Consider the following 21,665-nt stretch of genomic DNA (forward strand, 5'->3'; position numbering starts at 1 on the left):
ACAAAAAAAAACTGAGCCCTCCAGCCCATTCAAATTCTTAAGAGTTTATTGAAGCACCCATGCGTCAATCTAATTAACATAATAATAGAAAATCCTCATCAAAATCCGCCAGTTTAAGCTAAAGATATGTTTTTATTGCATGGGCTGTGTCTCAAATACCACATACGCCTATGTCAGGCTTCAATATCTGCGGGAGAAAGTGTCTGTTTGGGTCTGGTTTATCTACTAAACAAGATTGTAGATCAGATTTGTATGAACCCTTTGTTTCAGATGGGTCCGTGTCTCTGCGGAGTGGTGATGCTGTTAAGCAGCCTGTGAAGATACTGCGGGACACTGGGGCAGCCCAGTTCATACTTTTGGAGGGTGTTTTGCCTTTGTCTAACACTTCAGCAACTTATTACAGTGTGTTAGTTCAAGGTGTGGAGATGGACTGCATGGATGTTCCTTTGTGTAATGTGGAACTCGAGTCTGATCTTGTTTCTGGTCCTGTGGTCTTTGGAGTGCGGCCTAGCCTACCTTTGAAGGGGGATTAATTAATTTGTCAATGATTGCTGTTCGGAAGGATGTGCTAAATCTTGTCGTTTATAAGGTACCCAGAGTAGAGCAACCTGATGGGTTATCAGAGATATTCCCTAGAGCAGTGGTACCCCTTCAAACATTCAACCTCCAGCTGCGTACCCCCTCTAGCACCAGGGTCAGCACACTCTCAAATATTGTTTTTTGTCATCATTGTAAGCCTGCAATACACACACTAGACAAAACATTTATTAAACATAGTTTTGTCACAACCCGGCTTGTGGGTAGTGACAGAGAGCTCAAGGCACAAATAATAATCAACAATTTTGCTCTTTATTTTGCTTGAAAGGATGCACATAACTATGCAATGTTGGGTTGTATTGGAGAGAGTCTGTCTTAAATGATTTTCCACACACAGTCTGTGCCTGTATTTAGATTTCATGCTAGTGAGGGCCAAGAATCCACTCTCACATAGATACTCACTCAGCTCACGCAGGTGCTTTGCTATAGCACATTTGATATTGTCCATAAGAATGAGTCTATTTGCGAAATGTGAAATGTCAGAATAATAGTAGAGAGAATGATTTGTTTCAGCCTTTATTTCTTTCATCACATTCTCAGTGGGTCAGAAGTTTCCATACACTCAATTAGTATTTGGTAGCATTGCCTTGAAATTGTTTAACTTGGGTCAAACGTTCCGGGTAGCCTTCCACAAGCTTCCCACAATAAGTTGGGTGAATTCTGGCCCATTCCTCCTGACAGAGCTGGTGTAACTTAGTCAGGTTTGTAGGCCTCCTTGCACGCTTTTTCAGTTCTGCCCACACATTTTCTATGGGATTGAGGTTAGGGCTATGGGATTGAGGTGATGGCCACTCCAATACCTTGCCTTTGTTGTCCTTAAGCCATTTTGCCTCAACTTTGGAAGTATGCTTGGGGTCATTGTCCATTTGGAAGACCCATTTGCGACCAAGCTTTAACTTCCTGACTGATGTCTTGAGATGTTGCTTCAATATATCCACATCATTTTACTTAATTTTACTTCCTCGTGATGCCATCTATTTTGTGAAGTGCATCAGTCCCTCCTGCAGAAAAGCACCCCCACAACATGAAGCCGCCAACCCCATGCTTCACGGTTGGGATGGTGTTATTCGGCTTGCAAGCCTCCCACTTTTTCCGCCAAACATAACGATGGTCATCATAGCCTAACAGTTCTATTTTTGTTTCATCAGACCAGAGGACATTTCTCCTTAAAGTATGATATTTGTCCTCATTTGCAGTTGCAAGTCTGGCTTTTTTATAGCGGTTTTGGAGCAGTGGCTTGTTAATTCCTTGCTGAGTTGCCTTTCAGGTTATGTCGATATAGGGCTTGTTTTACTGTGGATATAGATACTTTTGTACCTGTTTCCTCCAGCATCTTCACAAGGTCCTTTGCTGTTGTTCTGGGATTGATTTGCACTTTTCGCACCAAAGTACGTTCATCTCTAGGAGACAGAATGCGTCTCCTTCCTGAGCAGCATGATGGCTGCGTGGTCCCATGTGTTTATACTCGCATACTATTGTTTCTACAGAAGAACATGGGACCTTCAGGCGTTTGGAAATTGCTCCCATGATTTTCCCATGATGTCAAGTAAAAAGGTAGGCCTTGAAATACATCCACAGGTACACCTCCAATTGACTCAAATGATGTCAATCAGAAGCTTCTAAAGTAATGACATAATTTCCTGGAATTTTCCAAGCCGTTTAAAGGCACAGTCAACTTAGTGTATGTAAACTTCTGACCCACTGGAATTGTGATACAGTGAAATAATCTGTAAACAATTGTTGGTAAAATGACTTGTGTCATGCACAAAATAGATGTCCTAACCGACTTGCCAAAACTATAGTTTGTTAACAAGACATTTGTGGAGTGGTTGAAAAACAAGTTTGAATGACTCCAACCTAAGTGTATGTAAACTTCCGACTTCAACCGTAGATAAGCTAGCGTTTTCATCGTAAGCCATTCTTGTGATTTCTGTTGAGCACCCCTCCATTGCTTTGTTTGCAAAAGCATGAAGGCTCACCTGAACAGATAAACTAGCCTATTAACACCGTTATGACTGACTAGTGACTTCCCAGCCTTGGTTACATTCATGTGTTTTTGTCCAAAATATTGAGGCATTGAAACTGAAACAGTGCATCCCAAATGGGTGGCAGGAGCAAACAATGTACCAGGCCAGGTGTGATTTACAACCTGATAGAAATATTTGTTGGACTACCAAGAAATGTATAATATAAATGATATTATTAATTCATTGAAGTCACACCATGATCTGTAGACCTGTGCTTGTCTACACACCCCCACCAGGTGTCTCCCATTTTCCCCATTATCCCCAGTGTATTTACACTACCGTTCAAAAGTTTGGGGTCAATGGGAAATGTCCTTGTTTTTGAAAGAAAAGCAAACATTTTTGTCCATTGAAATAACATAAAAATGATCAGAAATACAGTGTAGACATTGTTAATGTTGTAAATGACTATTGTAGCCTGAAACGGCAGATTTTTAATGGTATATCTACATGGGTGTACAGAGGCCCATTATCAGCAACCATCACTCCTGTGTTCCAATGGCACGTTGTGTTAGCTAATCCAAGTTAATCATTTTAAAAAGGCTAATTGATCATTAGAAAACCAATTTGCAATTTTGTTAGCACAGCTGAAAACTGTTGTTCTGATTAAAGAAGCAATAAAACTGACCTTCTTTAGACAAGTTGAGTATCTGGAGCATCAGCATTTGTGGGTTTGATTACAGGATCAAAATAGCCAGAAACAAATACCTTTCTTCTGAAAATCGTCAGTCTATTCTTACAATAGTCATTTACAACATTAACAATGTCTACACTGTATTTCGGATCAATTTGATGTTATTTTAAAGAACCAAAAATGTGCTTTTCTTTAAAAAACAAGGACATTTCTAAGTGACCCCAAACTTTTGAATGGTAGTGTATACCTGCACTTTCTATTTGTCTGTTGCCAGTTCATCTTGTCTTTGTTAGGTCGTGCCAGCGTGTTTTTTCCTGTTCCTTAAGTTTTTGTTTTTAGTCTTCCCGGTTCTGACCCTGTCCTGAGCCTGCCTGCCGTGAAGCACTTGCGTGATTCTCCTGGATCACGAACCTCAGCCTGCCCTCAACCTGCCCTTTGCCTGCCCCGTGTTATAATAAACATTCAAATTATCCAGCTCCTTTGTCTGCATCTGGGTCTTATCCTGAGCTGTGATAATTTAACTGAATCGATCTAATCTGCCAACAGAAGCTTCTAAAGCCATGACATAATTTTATGTAATTTTCCGAACTGTTTAAAAGGCACAGTCAACTTTATTATTATTTTCTTTTAATTTTACCCCGTTTTCTCCCCAATTTCGTGGTATCCAATTGTTTTAGTAGCTACTATCTTGTCTCATCGCTACAACTCCCGTATGGGCTCGGGAGAGACGAAGGTTGAAAGTCATGCGATACACAACCCAACCAAGCCGCACTGCTTCTTAACACAGCGCGCATCCAACCCGGAAGCCAGCCGCACCAATGTGTCGGAGGAAACACCGTGCACCTGACAACCTTTGTTAGCGCGCCCGGCCCGCCACAGGAGTCGCTGGTGCGCGATGAGACAAGGATATCCCTACCGGCCAACCCAGGCGACGCTAGGCCAATTGTGCGTCGCCCCACGGACCTCCCGGTCGCAGCCGGTTACGAAAGAGCCTGGGAACGAACCCAGTCTCTGGTGGCGCAGCTGGCACTGCAGTACAGCGCCCTTAACCACTGCGCCACCCGGGAGGCAGGCACAGTCAACTTAGTGGATGTAAACTTCTGACCCACTGGAATTGTGATACAGTGAATTATAAGTGAAATAATTTGTCTGTAAACAATTGTTGGAACAATTACTTGTCATGCACAAAGTAGATGACCTAACAGACTTGCCAAAACAATGTTTTTTTTAACAAGAAATTTGTAGAGTTGTTGAAAAATGAGTAGTAATGACTCCAAATTAAGTGTATGTAAACTTCCGACTTCAACTGTACGTGTGGTCCTGACTTTGGTAAACCTCCGGAGTTGACCTTTCCTTTGAAAACCCCAAAGGTGAGTGAGTTCGGGGGACCTCTGAAAGAAGAGAGAGTCCCTAAATGGTCCTGAATAAAAGTTAAACTAAAAATAACAACAACAAAAAAACTTTGTCTCGGAAGCAGCTGATTGTGGAGATATGTCCAGAAGAGGCGTTTGATTAAGTTTGTGTGGGTTGCTTTGACATAGATGGGTTTCTGATGACAAAATTCCTACGCCACTTCTGGTCAAGATGATTAGCCCAGTGTATCTTAAGTTGTTGTTACACTCTGACAAGAGATACTGATGTTGGCTCACAATGGTAGTATGGCACGCCATCTTGGGGTCAACAATACATATGACCGTATCTTGAGTAAATAATTCTGTCCAGGTCTGAAAAAATATGTTGGGGTTTACCCTAAATCGTGCCGTGTTTGTCAGCTGACAGGTAAACAAAAACAAAATGTTCCGGTTGCACCTTTGCAGCCTATAACTGCTTTTGACGAAACTTTCAGCAGGGCTCTGGTGGACTAAGTTGGTCCTTTGCCCAAATTTCAAGAGTGGTAATCAATTTATCTTAGCCATCATGTGTTCTTCCACTCATTTCCCCAAAGCCATTGCTCCCTGTATTGTGAAGGCCCCTGTGAAATCATTTTCAATGTTCGGGCTTCCGCAGTGCAGTCAGACCATGATTCAAAAGATCTTCAAGCAAGTGTTACAGCAGTTGGGAGTTACCCATTGCCCCTTTAGTACCTTCCACCCAGACTCTCTTGAGAGATTTCATCAGACTTTGAAGTCGATGTTGAAAGCTTACTGCTTTGAGTTAGAAAAAGACTGGAATGAAGGGGTGCCTTGAGTGCCATTTGCAGCACTGGAGGTCGTTCAGGAATCTCTCGGTTTCAGTCTGAATAAGCTTGTGTTTGGACATTATGTCAGAGATCCATTGAGCTTGCTGCAAGACAAACTCTCCATTGAGAGTTTGTTGCAGGACAACACCTCAAAGCAAATCTGTTGGAGCATGTTAACACTTTTTATACAGATTGCACCACCTCTGTGAGTTTGCCAGTAAGAATATGGAAAAAATGAAAGTCTGGTATGATTTAAAGTTGCACTTTCGATGTGGGTGACCAAGTCCTAGTTTTGTTGCTCGTTCTGCGGTCACCGTTGTAAGCTCTCTTTTCAGGCCCTTCCTCAAGTAATCAGAATTACTTCATCACGCAGAAAAAAACACAGCTGCTTCATGTCAACATGTTGAAGCCATACTTATCTCATTGATTCTTGGGGATGGCTTGCTACTACCGGGCATTTTGAGATTTTTGCCCCACTTATGGATTTGACCAATCCCAAAGTCACTTTCCGTTGGATCCCAGACTGTTGTGGTTTTTGAAAAGTCGAAGGCCCTTTTAGTCTCAGCACCGGTGCAGGTGCTGTGATCCTACAGCAGGACAACAGCGATACTGAGCACCCTGTGGGGTACTTTTGAAGAACTTGGCCCCCTACCAAAAAACACTAATCAACCATTGAGGAAGAAGCCTTTGCTTTGATACTGGCTCTTCAGTACGTTGAGGTTTGTGTCAGCCTCTACCCAGCTATGTCACGTTCGTCATAACGAGGAGACCAAGGCGCAGCGTGATAAGAATACATTCTTCTTTTATTAACAAAGAACACTAAACAAACTAACAAAACGACCGTGACGCTATAAAGACCGAGTGCTGACATGCAACTACACATAGACAATAACCCACAAAACCAAAATGGAAAATAGCAACCTAAATAGGATCCCCGATCAGAGACAACGATAAACAGCTGCCTCTGATTGGGAACCAATTCAGGCCACCATAGACCTACATTTACCTAGACAAACCAAAACCCCATAGATGTACGAAAAACCCTAGACAAGACGGTACACCCATGCCACCCTTCTCACACCCTGACCTAACCAAAATAATAAAGAAAACAAAGATAACTAAGGTCAGGGCGTGACACGCTAGTTGTCTATACCGATCATAATCCTCTCGTATTCCTCTAAAAGACTAGTTCCAAAAAACAGTTCTTACACTTTCTATTATTCCATCATCATAGTGTGGATATACAGGTATATACACTACCGTACAAAAGTTTGCGGTCACTTAGAAATGAACTTGTTTTTGAAAGAAAAGCTTATTTCTGTCCATTAAAATAACATCAAATTGATCAGAAATGCAGTGTAGACATTGTTAATGTTGTAAATGACTGACTATTGTAGCTGGAAACGACTGATTTTTAATGGAATATCTACAAGGGCGTACAGAGGCCCATTATCAGCAACCATCACTCCAGTGTTCCAATGGCACGTTGTGTTAGCTAATCCAAGTTTATAATTTTTAAAGGCTAATTGAACATTAGAAAACCCTTTCGCAATTATGTTAGCACAGCTGAAAACGGTAATGAATTAAAAACTGGCCTTCTTTAGCCTAGTTGAGTATCTGGAGCATCAGCACTTGTGGGTTAGATTACAGGCTCAAAATTGCCAGTAACAAAGACATTCTTCTGAAACTTTTCAGGTTATTCTTGTTCTGAGAAATGAAGGCTATTCCATGTGTGAAATTGCCAAGGATCTGAAGATCTCATACAATGCTGTGTACTACTCCCTTCACAGAACAGCGTAAACTGGCTCTAACCAGAATAGAAAGAGTGGGAGGCCCTGGTGCACAACTGAGCATGTACATTAGAGTGTCCTCAACTGGCAGTGTTATTAAATAGTACCCTCAAAACACCAGTCTCAACGTCAACAGTGAAGAGGCGACTCCGGGATGCTGGCCTCTTGTAAGGGATTTCCTCCTCTTCTTCCGAAGAGGAGAGGCGAGAAGGATCGGAGGACCAATATGCGGCGTGGTAAGTGTCAATGGTTCTTTTAATAAGAAATACTACACATGAACACGACTGAAATACCAAAACAATAAACGTGGAACGAACGAAACCCAAAACAGTACCGTGTGGTGAAAAACACAGACACGGAAACAAACACCCACAAAACAAACAGTGAAACCCAGGCTACCTAAGTATGATTCTCAATCAGAGACAACTAATGACACCTGCTTCTGATTGAGAACCATACTAGGCCGAAACATAGAAATCCCCAAATCATAGAAAAACAAACATAGACTGCCCACCCCAACTCACGCCCTGACCATACTAAATAATGACAAAAACAACAGAAATAAAGGTCAGAACGTGACACCTCTAGGCAGAGTTGCAACGAAAAAGCCATATCTCAGACTGGCCAATGAAAAGAAAAGATTAAGACGGGCAAAAGAACACAGACACTGGACAGAGGAACTCTGCCTAGAGATAGCTAAAATCATATAGCTGGTGAGGGCCTTTAGGTAACAGCTTTTTAAGGGAAGGTGGTCAGTTAGGTCATCTGGCTGGTCTTGTAAGATAGGAGAGGGGTGGAAGAGGGGCCCTAACCATTTGATAGTTCATCTCACATGCTCCTCACATGCGTACGTCCTACATCGCGCGCAAGTTGATTTTGTTCACCCACACTAGAAGTGATCATGACACACAGGTTCAAATATCAAAACAAACTCTGAACTAATTATTAGTTTGGGGACAGGTCAAAAAGCATTAAACATTTATGGCAATTTAGGTAACTAGCTTGCTGTTGCTAGCTAATTTGTCCTGGTATATAAACATTGGGTTGTTATTTTACCTGAAATGCACAAGGTCCTCTACTCTGACAACTAATACACAGATAAAAAGGTAAACCAAATTAGTTTTTCGTCATCTCTCCTCCTTCAGGCTTCTTTTTCTTCTTTGAACTTCATATGGTGGTTGGCAAACAACTCTACAGCATTACTACAACCGACCGGAGTGTGGACCTAAGTTCATATTTCAATCACCCACGTGGGTGTATGCTCCTAAACACCAGTGAGGAGATGGGAGAGGCAGGACCTGCACCGCGTTGAGGGTCAGAAATAGAACCAATTTCTATTTTAGCGCCTGGGTGCAATGATTGAATAACATCTATGTGTACATTTATTTTGCAGCGCACGTGACTTGAGCGGTGTGGTCAGCATGTTAGCCTTAATGATGAAGTGTCTTCCATTTACACCTTGAAACACCCCACAGTAGGCAGTCACGTAAATACTAGTGGTGAGATGTTGAAGTTCAAGTGTTCTAGATTTCCACGAGACCTGTCATTATAACCTGGAAAGTGAGGATCTGTTGAGAGAGCTATTGTTTTGCCTTTCAGCTGTGTACTGAGTGTTTTTCTTTCAGTTAATTTGAGAGAAAATAACAGGAAGTCCTCCTGATTTCCCTAATACCTTGCCTCCATATGTCATATGTCATGTCCTGAAATGCCAGTGAGGGAAACATTCAAAACACATTGTATTGAGGCACAATCACTAATACCACACACTCACTCACACTCGGACTTGAAAAAGAGATTCCTTGGTTACATAAAGGATAAATACAAGTTAAAAACAATATACTCATGGCCCAAATATATTTTTATATTTTTGGCCATATTGTCTGAACTGAATCAATATGAATAACTTTTTAGGAAGTTTTTAATATTATTTATATTTATTTAAGGCTTATTAAGGCTTAATAGGGCCTACCTCTTATGTTGACAATAGAGACAAATTCAAATAGCAATCAACATCATACAAATTCACGTAAGGATTTTGTGAGTATTATTGAGCCTGACCTTTTGAAGTTAGTGCAGGGAGGCGGAGACTTTCTTCTCTCTTGTTAACAAGACATGTGATTAACATTTCTGGATTTGCGCCCTATGCAGTCGGTCTGTCAAGTTCTCTCAAGGGAATGTGCCACAGGGAAGGCTACGAACGAAGTTAGCGCGCAGGTCAAGGTAAGTGTAATATTTTACAGCGTTACTGTGCTAATAATAGGCTACATTACCGCTTTGTAGAAGTATAGGCCTATAGTAATGGCCCTGTGGTAAAATAGGTTAATACCTTTTGCCTTCTACATTCCCAAATGTAACATGAGGGATGGCGTGATATGGTCCCTGTTTTGAGTCGTCTCAGTATTCCTTTTGCAAGTGCAACTTTGATCATTTCACCATAGTTTTTTAAAAGTTTTTTTTATAGCTGTGTATTCTTGCCAATAAATATTAATTCACTGATTAACGTGGTTTATGCGGCATTTAGCCAAATTGTATTTTGAGAAATTGAGTATAGTTTATAATGACTCATTTCCCATAAGTTCAAATATATGTTCACCTCAAGTTTTGCAAACTCATACTTTTTGCAAATAGTGAATAGTGAGCACATTTAGTGTATACACCTGTTACATTCTGCTGCAAGGCCCAGTGTGGAAACTATTATTATTGGTGTGACAAAGTATGCTTGTTTCCCCTCACACAATGACTTGTCTGTCTGTCTGTGGGCATGAGTGCAAGTTGCCTCATTTTCAGCTTATCTCAATACATGTATTGTGATGCCTGGGTCTGGGAAAATGTGCACAGGCTAAATTGCATGGAGTCCAGACAGACTGGCTATAATCTGCTCCACTGGAGAGTGATGTGATGGTTCTGAGTTGTGCCAAAGCTAGGTCACATGATAGTGCTGGCGCAGCAGACAGAGGAACCTTTCACCACAAACAGAATCATGGAGGAAAATACTATTTAAAAAATATAGAGGAAGGGGGTGTGATTATGATTAGTGTTGGACACCAATATTGATACATATATGATATGACTGAAGCATGTTGTGATATCGTGTAATACTTATTTTACCCACCTTCTACAATCTTTTCAAAAACAAAAAAAAAATGCGGGGCTAGGCGGATAGCTAAGTAATAGCATGGGTTCATCAATGCGACCAGTTTGCTAGTTCACCCAAATTACAAAATTACATTAGTTTCCTTACCCTTTAAGCAGTCTTTCGACAAAGTATGACAGCAATCCATGCTATGGTTTCGTTACCCTGGCACCGTTTCCACATGCTAACATTTTAGCATTTGTGGCACAAATTCCATTTATGTCATGTGACCGATATTAGCATTTTTTTTGCGCATCATATCCAAATCACCCGAAAGTGTCTAAAATTGATTGTGAAGCTCAACAAAGACACTTATAGATGTTTTGAACATGATGTAATATAGACATCTTTGCTAATATATTGAAAATGAAATACAGAAATATCTTATTTATATAAGTGTTTACATCCCTGAGTCAATACATCACCTTTGGCAGGGAGTAAGCAACTCCAGTGTAGATTTGGCCTTGTGTTTTAGGTTATTGTCCTGCTGAAAGGTGAATTTCTCCCAGTGTCTGTTGGAAAGCAGACTGAAGCAGGTTTTCCGCTATGATTTTGCCTGTGCTTAGCTCTATTCCGTTTATTTAAAAAATACACTCACTAGGGCCTCTTGATTGACACAGCGTTTTAAGGCACTGCATCGCACTGCTAGTGGTGTCACTACAGACCCGGGTTTGATCCCAGGCTGTGTCGCAACCGGCCGCGATCGGGAGTCCTATAGGGCGGCGCACAATTGGCCCAGAATCGTCCGGGTTAGGGAAGGGTTTGGCCGGGGGGACTTTACTTGGCTCATTGCGCTCTAGCGACTTCTTGTGGCTGGCCGAGCGCCTGCAGGCTGACCTAGGTCATCAGTTGAACGGTGTTTCCTCCGACACATTGGTGCGGCTGGCGTATGTACTGGTTAAGTGGGCGGGTGTTAACCTTTTGTGACTAGGGGGCAGTATTTTCATTTTTGGAAAAATAACGTTCCTGTAGTAAACAGGATATTTTGTCAGGACAAGATGCTAGAATATGCATATAATTGACAGCTTAGGATAGAAAACACTCAAAAGTTTCCAAAACTGTAAAAATATTGTCGGTGAGTATAACAGAACTGATATTGCTGGCGAAAGCCTGAGAAAAATCCAATCAGGAAGTGACTCTTATTTTGAAACCTCTGCGTTCCTATGCATCCCTTTTGACCATTGAAAGGGATATCAACCAGAATAAGTGTAAGCTGCTACATTGCGCAAGTGGTCACCTGATGGCTCTCAGAGTGATTATTGCGTAAAATACAGAGGTAGCCATTTTTCCTCTCTCTCCTACTGAAAAACCAGTTGTCCCGGTGGATATATTATCGAATAGATATTTGAAAAACACCTTGAGAATTGTTTATAAACAACATTTGCCATGTTTCTGTCGATATTATGGAGCTAATTTGGAATATTTTTCGGCATTGTCGTGACCGCAATTTCCGGTCGATTTCTCATCCAAACGTGAAGAACAAACAGAGCTATTTCTCCTGCAAAAATAATATTTTTGGTAAAAGGGAACATTTGCTATCTAACTGGGAGTCTCGTGAGTGAAAACATCCGAAGCTCATCAAAGGTAAACGATTTAATTTGATTGCTTTTCTGATTTTCGTGACCAAGTTACCTGCTGCTAGCTGGACATAATGCCAGGCCAGGCTATCGATAAACTTACACAAATGCTCGTCTTGCTTTGGCTGTAAAGCATATTTAGAAAATTTGAGATGACAGGGTGATTAATAAAAGGCTAAGCTGTGTTTCAATATATTTCACTTGTGATTTTCATGAATAATAATATTTTCTAGTAATATTTATGTCTGTTGTGTTATGCTAATTAGTGTCAGATGATCACAACGATCCCGTTCACGGGATGGGAGTTACAAGTTAAGGAGCTCGGTTTGGTGGGTCATGTTTCGATTTTCGCCTTCCAAGCCTTCCAAAATGCATAGACCTTTTCTATGACAAGCATACCCATAACATGATCCAGCCACCACCATGTTTGAAGAGTGGTACTCATTGACGTGTTGTGTTGGTTTTGCCCCAAACACAATGCTTTGCATTCAAATTTCTTTGCAGTTTTACTTTAGTGCCTTATTCCAAACAGGATGCATGCTTTGGAATATTTGTATTCTATACAGGCTTCCTTCTTTTCACGCTGTCATTTGGGTTAGTATTGTGGGGTAACCACAATGTTGTTGATCCATCCTCAATTTTCTCCTATCACATCCATTAAACTCTGTAACTGTTTTAAAGTCACCACTGGCCTCATTGTGAAATCCCTAAGTGGTTTCCTGCCGCTCCGACAACTGAGTTAGGAAGGACACCTGTATTTTTGTAGTGACTGGGTTATTGGTACACCATCCATAGTGTAATTAATTACTTCACCATGGTCAAAGGGATTTCAAAAGTCTTTTTTTTTACCCATATACCAATAGGTGCCCTTCTTTGCGAGGCATTAGAAAACCTCCAGGGTCTTTGTGGTTGAATCTGTGTTTGAAATTCACTGCTTGACATTCACTGCTCAACTGAATTTCCTTACAGATAATTGTATGTGTGGGGCAGAGGTCGACCGAGTTTTTAAATATATTTTTATTTTATTTGTTATACCTTTATTTAACTAGGCAAGTCAGTTAAGAACACATTCTTATTTTCAATGACGGCCTAGGAACGGTGGGTTAAGTGCCTTGTTCAAGGGCAGAACGACAGCTCGGGGGATCCAATCTTGCAACCTAAAAGTTAACTGGGGCGGCAGGGTAGCCTAGTGGTTAGAGCGTTGGACTAGTAACCGAAAGGTTGCAAGTTCGAATCCCCGAGCTGACAAGGTACAAATCTGTCGTTCTGCCCCTGAACAGGCAGTTAACCCACTGTTCCTAGGCCGTCATTGAAAATAAGAATTTGTTCTTAACTGACTTGCCTAGTAAAATAAAGGTAAAATAAATAAAAAAAACTAGTCCAACGCAATAACGACCTGCCTCTCTCTCGTTGCACTCCACAAGGAGACTGCCTGTTACGCGAATGCAGTAAACCAAGGTAAGTTGCTAGCTAGCATTAAACTTATCTTATAAAAAGCAATCAATCATAATCACTAGTTAACTACACATGGTTGATGATATTACTAGATATTATCTAGCGTGTCCTGCGTTGCATATAATCTGACTGAGCATACAATTATCTAAGTATATGACTGAGCGGTGGTAGGCAGAAGCAGGGGGTTAAACATTCATTCAAACTGCACTTTCTTTGCGTTTTGCCAGCAGCTCTTCGTTGTGCGTCAAGCATTGTGCTGTTTATGACTTCAAGCCTATCAACTCCCGAGATGAGGCTGGTGTAACCAAAGTGAAATGGCTAGCTAGTTAGCTCGCGCTAATAGCATTTCAAACGTCACTCGCTCTGAGCCTTCTAGTAGTTGTTCCCCTTGATCTGCATGGGTAACGCTGCTTCAAGGGTGGGATGTTGTCGTTGTGTTCCTGGTTCTAGCCCAGGGAGGAGCGAGGAGAGGGACGGAAGCTATACTGTTACACTGGGAATACTAAAGTGCCTATAAGAACATCCAATAGTCAAAGGTTAATGAAATACAAATGGTATAGAGAGAAATAGTCCTATAATTCCTATATTAACTACAACCTAAAACTTCTTACCTGGGAATATTGAAGACTCATGTTAAAAGAAACCACCATGTTCTGAGCAAGGAACTGAAACGTTAACTTTCTTACATGGCACATATTGCACTTTTACTTACTTCTCCAACACTTTGTTTTTGCATTATTTAAACCAAATTGAACATGTTTCATTATTTATTTGAGGCTAAATGGATTTTATTGATGTATTATATTAAGTTAAAATAAGTGTTCATTCAGTATTGTTGTAATTGTCATTATTACAAACAAATAAAATAAATCATCCGATTAATCAGGATCGGCTTTTTTTGTCCTCCAATAATCGGTATCGGCGTTGGAAAATCGTAATCGGTCGACCTCTAGTGTGAATACACTGTATGTAATTTTGTAAATTGGGTGAACTATCCCTTTAACAAAATAAATCAGCCATTTTCCAACCAAGGAGAGTGTCACAAATGTCAGAAATAGCATTAAAATTAATCACTTACCTTTGATCTTCATCTGGTGGCACTCCCAGGTCTCCCTCTTAGACAATAAGTAATAATAAGTTTGTTTTGGTCGATAAAGTTAATCTTTATGTCCAAGTACCTCCGCTTTGTTGTTGCGTTTTGTCCAGTAATCCGAATGCAGAAGGTGCGTGTACTAAATCCAGACGAAAGCTTTTTAAAAAGTACAATAAAAGTTAGTAGTAACATGCCAAACGATATTTAAAATCAAGCCTCCGGTTGTTTTTATCATAAATAATATTTCAACTGGGCAAAAGCTTTGTCAATAGGAAAGGAGAAACAAGAAAGGCGCATTTTGGATCAGGCGCATGACTGATGAATGGATATTTCCACTGGCCACTGATTGAAAGTGCTGTATCTCCCTAATTCTTCAGAGTAAAAGCATGAAACATTGCCTAAAGACTGGTCACATGTTGAGGAAGCCATGGAGCTTGTGAACTGGTTCCTAAGTCTTTGTATGGTGGATAGGCTTTCAATGGAAAAACAGCCATTCAAAATAATAGTACTTCCTGGTTGGATTTTCCTCAGGTTTTCGCCTGCCATATCAGTTCTGTTATACTCACAGACATTATGTTAACAGTGTTGGAAACTTTAGAGTGTTTTCTATCCTACTAATTATCTGCATATCCTATCTTCTGGGCCTGAGTAGCAGGCAGTTTAATTTGGGCACGCTTTTCATCCAAAATTCCGAATCCTGCCCCCTACCCTAGTGAAGTTAACTCTTTCTTGAACTGCACTGTTGGCTAAGGGCTTGTAAGTAAGCATTTCACGGTAAGGTCTAATACCTGTTGTATTCGGCACGTGACAATGTTTTCTTTGATTATCTAGACTATACTTGCTTGTTTTGTCACATAAACTATTATATTTTTGCAACCAGGAAATGGCGGAGTGATTTCTGCATAGTGCATCTTTAAAGGAGATGTATTGTCCTTCTCTGCTTCAGTTTCATCTACCTGATGTAATGGTGATGGATGTAAATGGTAACTTAAAGAATACCGCAGTAAGTCATGATGAAATTGGTGCCTCTTTGGTTAAATCAGCACTGGGCGAAAAGGGTCCATATCAGGGGAAATCTTTTCATGACACATTTTTGATATTCCGGAGAATACAGCCCCTTTCCAATGCATATTTAGAGTTTTATGGATTTGTACCATATCCTGACAACTTCTGAATTCAGATTTGTATTTTAGACATACACTACCGTTCAAAAGTTTGGGGGCACTTACAAATGTCCTTGTTTTTGAAAGACAAGCATATTTTGTGTCATTTAAAATAATATCAAATTGATCAGAAATACAGTGTAGACATTATTAACTTTGTAAATGACTATTGTAGCTGGAAACGGCTGATTTTTGATGGAATATCTACATAGGCATATAGAGGCCCATTATCAGCAACCATCACTCCAGTGTTCCAATGGCACGTTGTGTTAGCTAATCCAATTTTATCATTTTAAAACGCTAATCGATCATTAGAAAACCCTTTTGCAATTATGTTAGCACAGCTGAAAACTTTTTTTCTGATTAAAGAAGCAATAAAACTGGCCTTCAGACTAGTTTATTACAGTCTCAAAATTGCCAGAAACAAACTCGTTAGGCTATTCTTGTTCTGAGAAATGAAGGCTATTCCATGTGAGAAATTGCCAAGAAGCTGAAGATCTCGTAAAATGCTGTGTACTAATCCCTTGACAGAACAGAGCAAACTGGCTCTAACCAGAATAGAAAGAGGAGTGGGAGGCCCCGGTGCACAACTGAGCAAGAGGACAAGTACATTAGTATCTAGTTTGAGAAACAGATGCCTCAAGTCCTTAACTTGCAGCTTCATTAAATAGTAATAGTAGTAGTAGTAATAGTAACCCCAAAACACCAGTCTCAACATCAACAGTGAAGAGGCGACTCCGTCATGCTGTCCTCTAGGCAGAGTTCCTTTGTCTCGTGTCTGTGTTCTTTTGCCCATCTTAATCTTTAATTTTTATCGGCCAGTCTGAGATATTGCTTTTTCTTTGCAAATCTGCCTAGAAGGCCAGCATCCGAAACATGCCCAAACCGCGCTTCTTTACACCCGCTCGCTTAACCTTGAAGCCAGCCGCACCAATATGGTGGAGGAAACACCGTTCAACTGATGACGCAGCTCAGCCTGCAGGCGCTTGGCCTGCCACAAGGAGACGCTAGAGCACAATGAGCCAAGTAAAGCCCCCCCTGCTAAACCCTCCCCTAACCCGGACGACGTTGGGCCAATTGTGCACCACCCTATGGGACTCCCGATCATAGACGGTTGTGATACAGCCCGGGATCTAACCTGGATCTGTAGAGATGCTTCTGACAGCTACACATGGCTACGCATGTATCATCTTGAAATTATACTGTGCAGGAGACTTAAACTGTAAAAATACAAAAACTGTTTAGAAACCAAACATTCATTAGAGACTTAAGTAATGCTGTAATCCATCTTTCACTGAATTTATTCAAATAAATGTACATTGTCTTTCATGAATAAGCCATTATAAATGATATATGTTTTTAAATGCTGAAATGCTTATTTAGCCTAATAAAACCTACATATACTATAAATAACTAGTTTATTATAGTATTAGCCTACTGTCTGTTCACTCCTCAGATGAAATGAATTGCCCAATTCCTTGGAGGCCTTACACTGCTGTAGTCCAGAACGCTGCTATTAAACTCCGATTTTTTACACAATCTTTTGGGATTTATCACCACCTTAATGGTAGTAATTAAAAAATACTGCCAACTATATGACTGGTTTGGCATGGGGATACAGTGGATATGTGTGGTTATACAACGGGTGTGTCTAATCCTGGATGCTGATTGGTTAAAACCACATTCCAGCTGGTGTTTACTCCACAAGTTACCTCTGGCTAAGTCTATGATGTTGAAATGCCTATTTACTCTGTTCCATCTGACTGCACAATCCACTGTCTCATCAGCTCAGCCAGGCAATTCATATTCTTAGAGCTACGCTGTAAAAAGCATGAGGACATTTCTTTTAGACTAGCATTTGGGTTTCAACAGCGGAGATTTGTAATAACATTTTTGTCCGTCTATCCAACATTTTGCAACATTGTTTCAATATTGAAATTCGATCTCCAGCTGTACTATGGTAATGAACGTGTCAGGAGGCGGGATGAGACAGACACGTTTTTCTCAGCTAATCAAAATCATGAATGAGCATCATTTTCATGGATATATACAATGAAATGCCAATAGAAAAACACAAAATGCAGCTGGTTTGCTGTCATTCCAGCTTCAGTTTGAAGTGATTGTGTTAGCTGTGTAGTTGGCTATCTCTTCTGAACAGTGGCCTGGTGAGAGAGCAAATATTCTATGCCAGGTGAAATCACACATTAATAGCTCATTGTTATGGATGTTTCCCAGAAAAGCACTAGAAAACAGTTAAATAAACACAAATGCAGCTACTTTGATGTTATTATGGCTGCACTGTCTGACATGACTGTGTCAGCCAAAGTTGGCTAAGTAGCAAGTAAGGGATAATAACGTTGCCAGCCGTCATGGCAATGGAACATTTAGAACGAACACATCTCAACATACATTTTTCAGAGGAGACTGCGTGAATCAGACCTTCATGGTCGAGTGTCTGCAAAGAAACCACTACTAAAGGACACCAGTAAGAAGAAGAGACTTGCTTGGGCCAACAAACTCGAGCAATGGACATTAGATCGGTGGGAATCTGTCCTTGGGTCTGATGAGTCCAAATTTGAGATTTTTGGTTCCAACCGCCATGTTTTTGTGAGACGCAGAGTAGGTGAACAGATGTGTGGTTCCCACTGTGAAGCATCGAGGAGGAGGTGTGATGGTGTGGGAGTGCTTTGCTGGTGACACTGTCTGTGATTCATTTAGAATTCAAGGCACACTTAACCAGCATGGCTACCACAGCATTCTGCAGTGATTCACCATCCCATCTGGTTTGCGCTCAATTGACATGGTTTGAGATGACTTGGACCAGAGAGTGAAAGAAAAACAGCCAACAAGTGCTCAGCATATGTGGGAACTACTTTAAGACTGTTGGAAAAGCATTCCTCATGAAGCTGTTTGAGAGAATGCTAAGAGTGTACAAAGCTGTCATCAAGGCAAAGGGTGGCTACTTTGAAGAATCCAAAATATAACATCACTTTTTTGGTTTCTACATGATCCCATATGTGTTATTTCATAGTTTTGATGTCTTCACTATTATTCTACAATGGAGAAAAACCCCTGAATGAGTAGGTGTGTCCAAACTTTTGACTGGTACTGTATGTCAATCATTATTTTAATATGGGGCGGCAGGGTAGCCTAGTGGTTAGAGCGTTGGACTAGTAACCGGAAGGTTGCGAGTTCAAACCCCCGAGCTGACAAGGTACAAATCTGTTGTTCTGCCACTGAACAGGCAGTTAACCCACTGTTCCTAGGCTGTCATTGAAAATAACTTTTTCACACACATCCTGTTCTGTGGGGGTATCTGGGTGTCCATGTGTGTGTGTGCGCGTGTGTGGAAGGGGAGTCTGGGTTCAATAACAGTACATACCCCTTCATCAGTTGCGCAGCGGTGAAGTAAGCAGCCATGGCCTGGTCGTGTTCACTCTCCACCGCAAACGAGTGGGCGATCCATGCCGGACCGTACGTCCGCTCCAGAGTTGTTGCCTTGCCTTGCCTTAACTGACTTGCCTGGTTAAATAAAGGTAAAATAAAAAAAATGTAACAACACCCCTGACAATATTTCCTCTAAACACTGGCTTCCCGGGCATTATCACTTAAATACATGAGGCTGCACTGGATTGGGAGAAGGCAACTTAGCAAGACTTGTAAACTAAGTGTTGGATTGATTATGCTTTTGACAATTACAAAAAAACTACTACCCACCTCCCTACTGAACATTAAACTCAAGATGAATACATTTCATTTGTCATTCACAAATGGGTTTGAATAACATTGCAACACAATATGAATACCATAAATATGATTGCATTCAAGGCATATCAAATGTATACATTTCCGGTGGGGCTATCTAACCCTCTCCAAATGAAGAGGAAAAGGGAAATATATAATGTTGCAGTATTCTAGAGTGTCACAGGTTCCCCTGATAATATGTATTTTGTGTACCTTGTTTACGTTGGCTGTTTTGCATTTAGTCAGTCCAAGGAACTGCTTCAGGTAAAATAGAGGCAAAGTGGACAAAAATGAAAGAGCCCCCAAGTCCTCCACCCAATTTTGGTTATTTGGTAACCCAGCGCTGGGTAAATATTGTGCGAATAACCCAACATGTTGGGTTGTTGGAATTACTCAAACATAGGTTAATTTAACCATCAGTTGGGTATTTTTTACTTTCATGCTTGGTTGACCAAGCAGCTATGTCTTTTTGAATGTAATCCTTAGGTTATTTTCAGGAGAACTGTCTTATTAGGGGTGTGGCTTTCAGATAGATCTAATTGGCCACCCATGAGAGTAAATGTGACCGACCGGCTAAAATCGGCCTTATGTAGCAAAATCTGAAATTGTGTTTTTTACATTGGATAAATGTAGACACTCAGAGCTAGGGTTGGACATTTTGGGGAATATTCAGAGGTGGAAACTTTCCGTGGGATTTAATGAGAATATATGGGAATTAACGGGAATATATGGGAATTAACAGAAATATATGCAAATTAATATTAATACCATTTAAATGTAGATGTTTTTTGCATTGGATATATTTACCATATCATATGGAGACAGAAACATAAACCTTTTACCTTTATCATAAGTAGACAGAATTGCAAATTATTAAATCCTTTCAATAGAAATTTGAAAAACAATTTAGTTACGAATTGAACTTAATTAAATCAGTTGACTCTTCACATGGGATGATTTCACTGAAAAAGAAAGGTAATATTGAAGGATCCCCAATGATCCATCGGATCTCCCAAAAATGTCCACCTCAATGTCCACCTCTTGAACATCAGACTCTGAGGCCTCATCGTCACTGTCATTTTCCAACCCTGTTGAGGATGACTCATTGTCATGCTCAAAAAGCCTCAAATTTGCCCGGGTGGCCACCAATTTTTCAACCCTGGTATTGGTCAGCCTGTTGTGTGCTTTGGTGTGTGTGTTCCCAAACAAGGACCAGTTGCGCTCTGAGGCGGCTGATGTTGGTGGGATTTGGAGGATGATGTAGGCAACAGGGGAAAGAGCCTCAGATCCACAAAGTCCCTTCTACCAGGTGGCTGATGAGAGATATTGGCAAGACTGCCATGTTGCATCTCCATCCCAAAGCCCTTGCTTGGAAATGGACTTCGCCAGACTGCCAAGAACCTTGCCCTCATCTAGGCAAAGGTGACCTGACATGGTTGTGATGACACCATAGGCCTTGTTGATCTCTGCACCAGACAGGATGCTCTTGCCAGAATACTTGGGGTCCAACATGTACACTGCGGCGTGTGTGGGCTTCAGGCAGAAGTCTTAAAGCTTTTTGATGTATTTCAGAACTGCAATTTCCTCTGCTTGGAGCAACAGTAAAGTGGGCAGGGCAGTACAGATTTCTTCTCAAACATCTGCAAGTAGAGTCTGAACATCAGACAGGATGGCATTGTCTCCCTCGATCCGTGCAATGGCTACTGCTATAGGTTTCAGGCTGCTTACCACTCTCCCAAAATACATCATCCAAGAAGAGCCTCTTGATGGTGTTGTCCATATCGGCAAACTGTGACATGGCCATTTCTTGGAGAGACTCCTTCCCCCCCAGGAGACTGTCAAACATGATGACAACATCACCCAACGGATGTTGCTGGGCAGCTTCAATGTGGTGCTCATATTCTTCTCACTTTGCTTGGTGAGGTAGATTGCTGCTATAACTTGATGACCCTTCACATACCTAACCATTTTCTTGTCTCTCTTGTAGTCTGTATCCATTGTTTTCAGTGCCATGATGTCCTTGAGGAGTAGATTCAATGCATGAGCAGCACAGCCAATGGGTGTAATGTGAGGGTAGGACTCCTCCACTTTGGACCAAGCCACCTTCATGTTCGCAGCATTGTCTATCACCAGTGCAAATCTGTTGTCCAAGGTCATTGATGACTGCCTTCAGCTCATCTGCAATGTAGAGTCCGGTGTGTCTGTTGTTCCTTGTGCCTGTGCGTGTCCGTGCTCTTGTAGAATACTGGTTGAGGGGTGAAGATGATGTAGTTAAT

At 41.0% G+C, this 21,665-nt stretch overlaps 1 protein-coding gene across 3 annotated transcripts in view; it reads left to right on the top strand.

Moving 5' to 3' along the window:
• The first annotated feature begins 9,358 nt into the window (after nt 1–9,358).
• The window catches only part of LOC115130201 (melanophilin-like), a 124,214-nt gene continuing 111,907 nt past the window's right edge, over nt 9,359–21,665 (top strand). For all 3 annotated transcript variants that reach the window (XM_029661136.2, XM_029661216.2, XM_029661306.2), the window contains exon 1: nt 9,359–9,444. The gene's annotated coding sequence lies outside the window, so the exon portion shown is untranslated. The remainder of the gene's footprint in view (nt 9,445–21,665) is intronic.

The sequence above is a fragment of the Oncorhynchus nerka genome, linkage group LG1 (assembly GCF_034236695.1).
Source record: "Oncorhynchus nerka isolate Pitt River linkage group LG1, Oner_Uvic_2.0, whole genome shotgun sequence".
NCBI classification, from domain to species: domain Eukaryota; kingdom Metazoa; phylum Chordata; class Actinopteri; order Salmoniformes; family Salmonidae; genus Oncorhynchus; species Oncorhynchus nerka.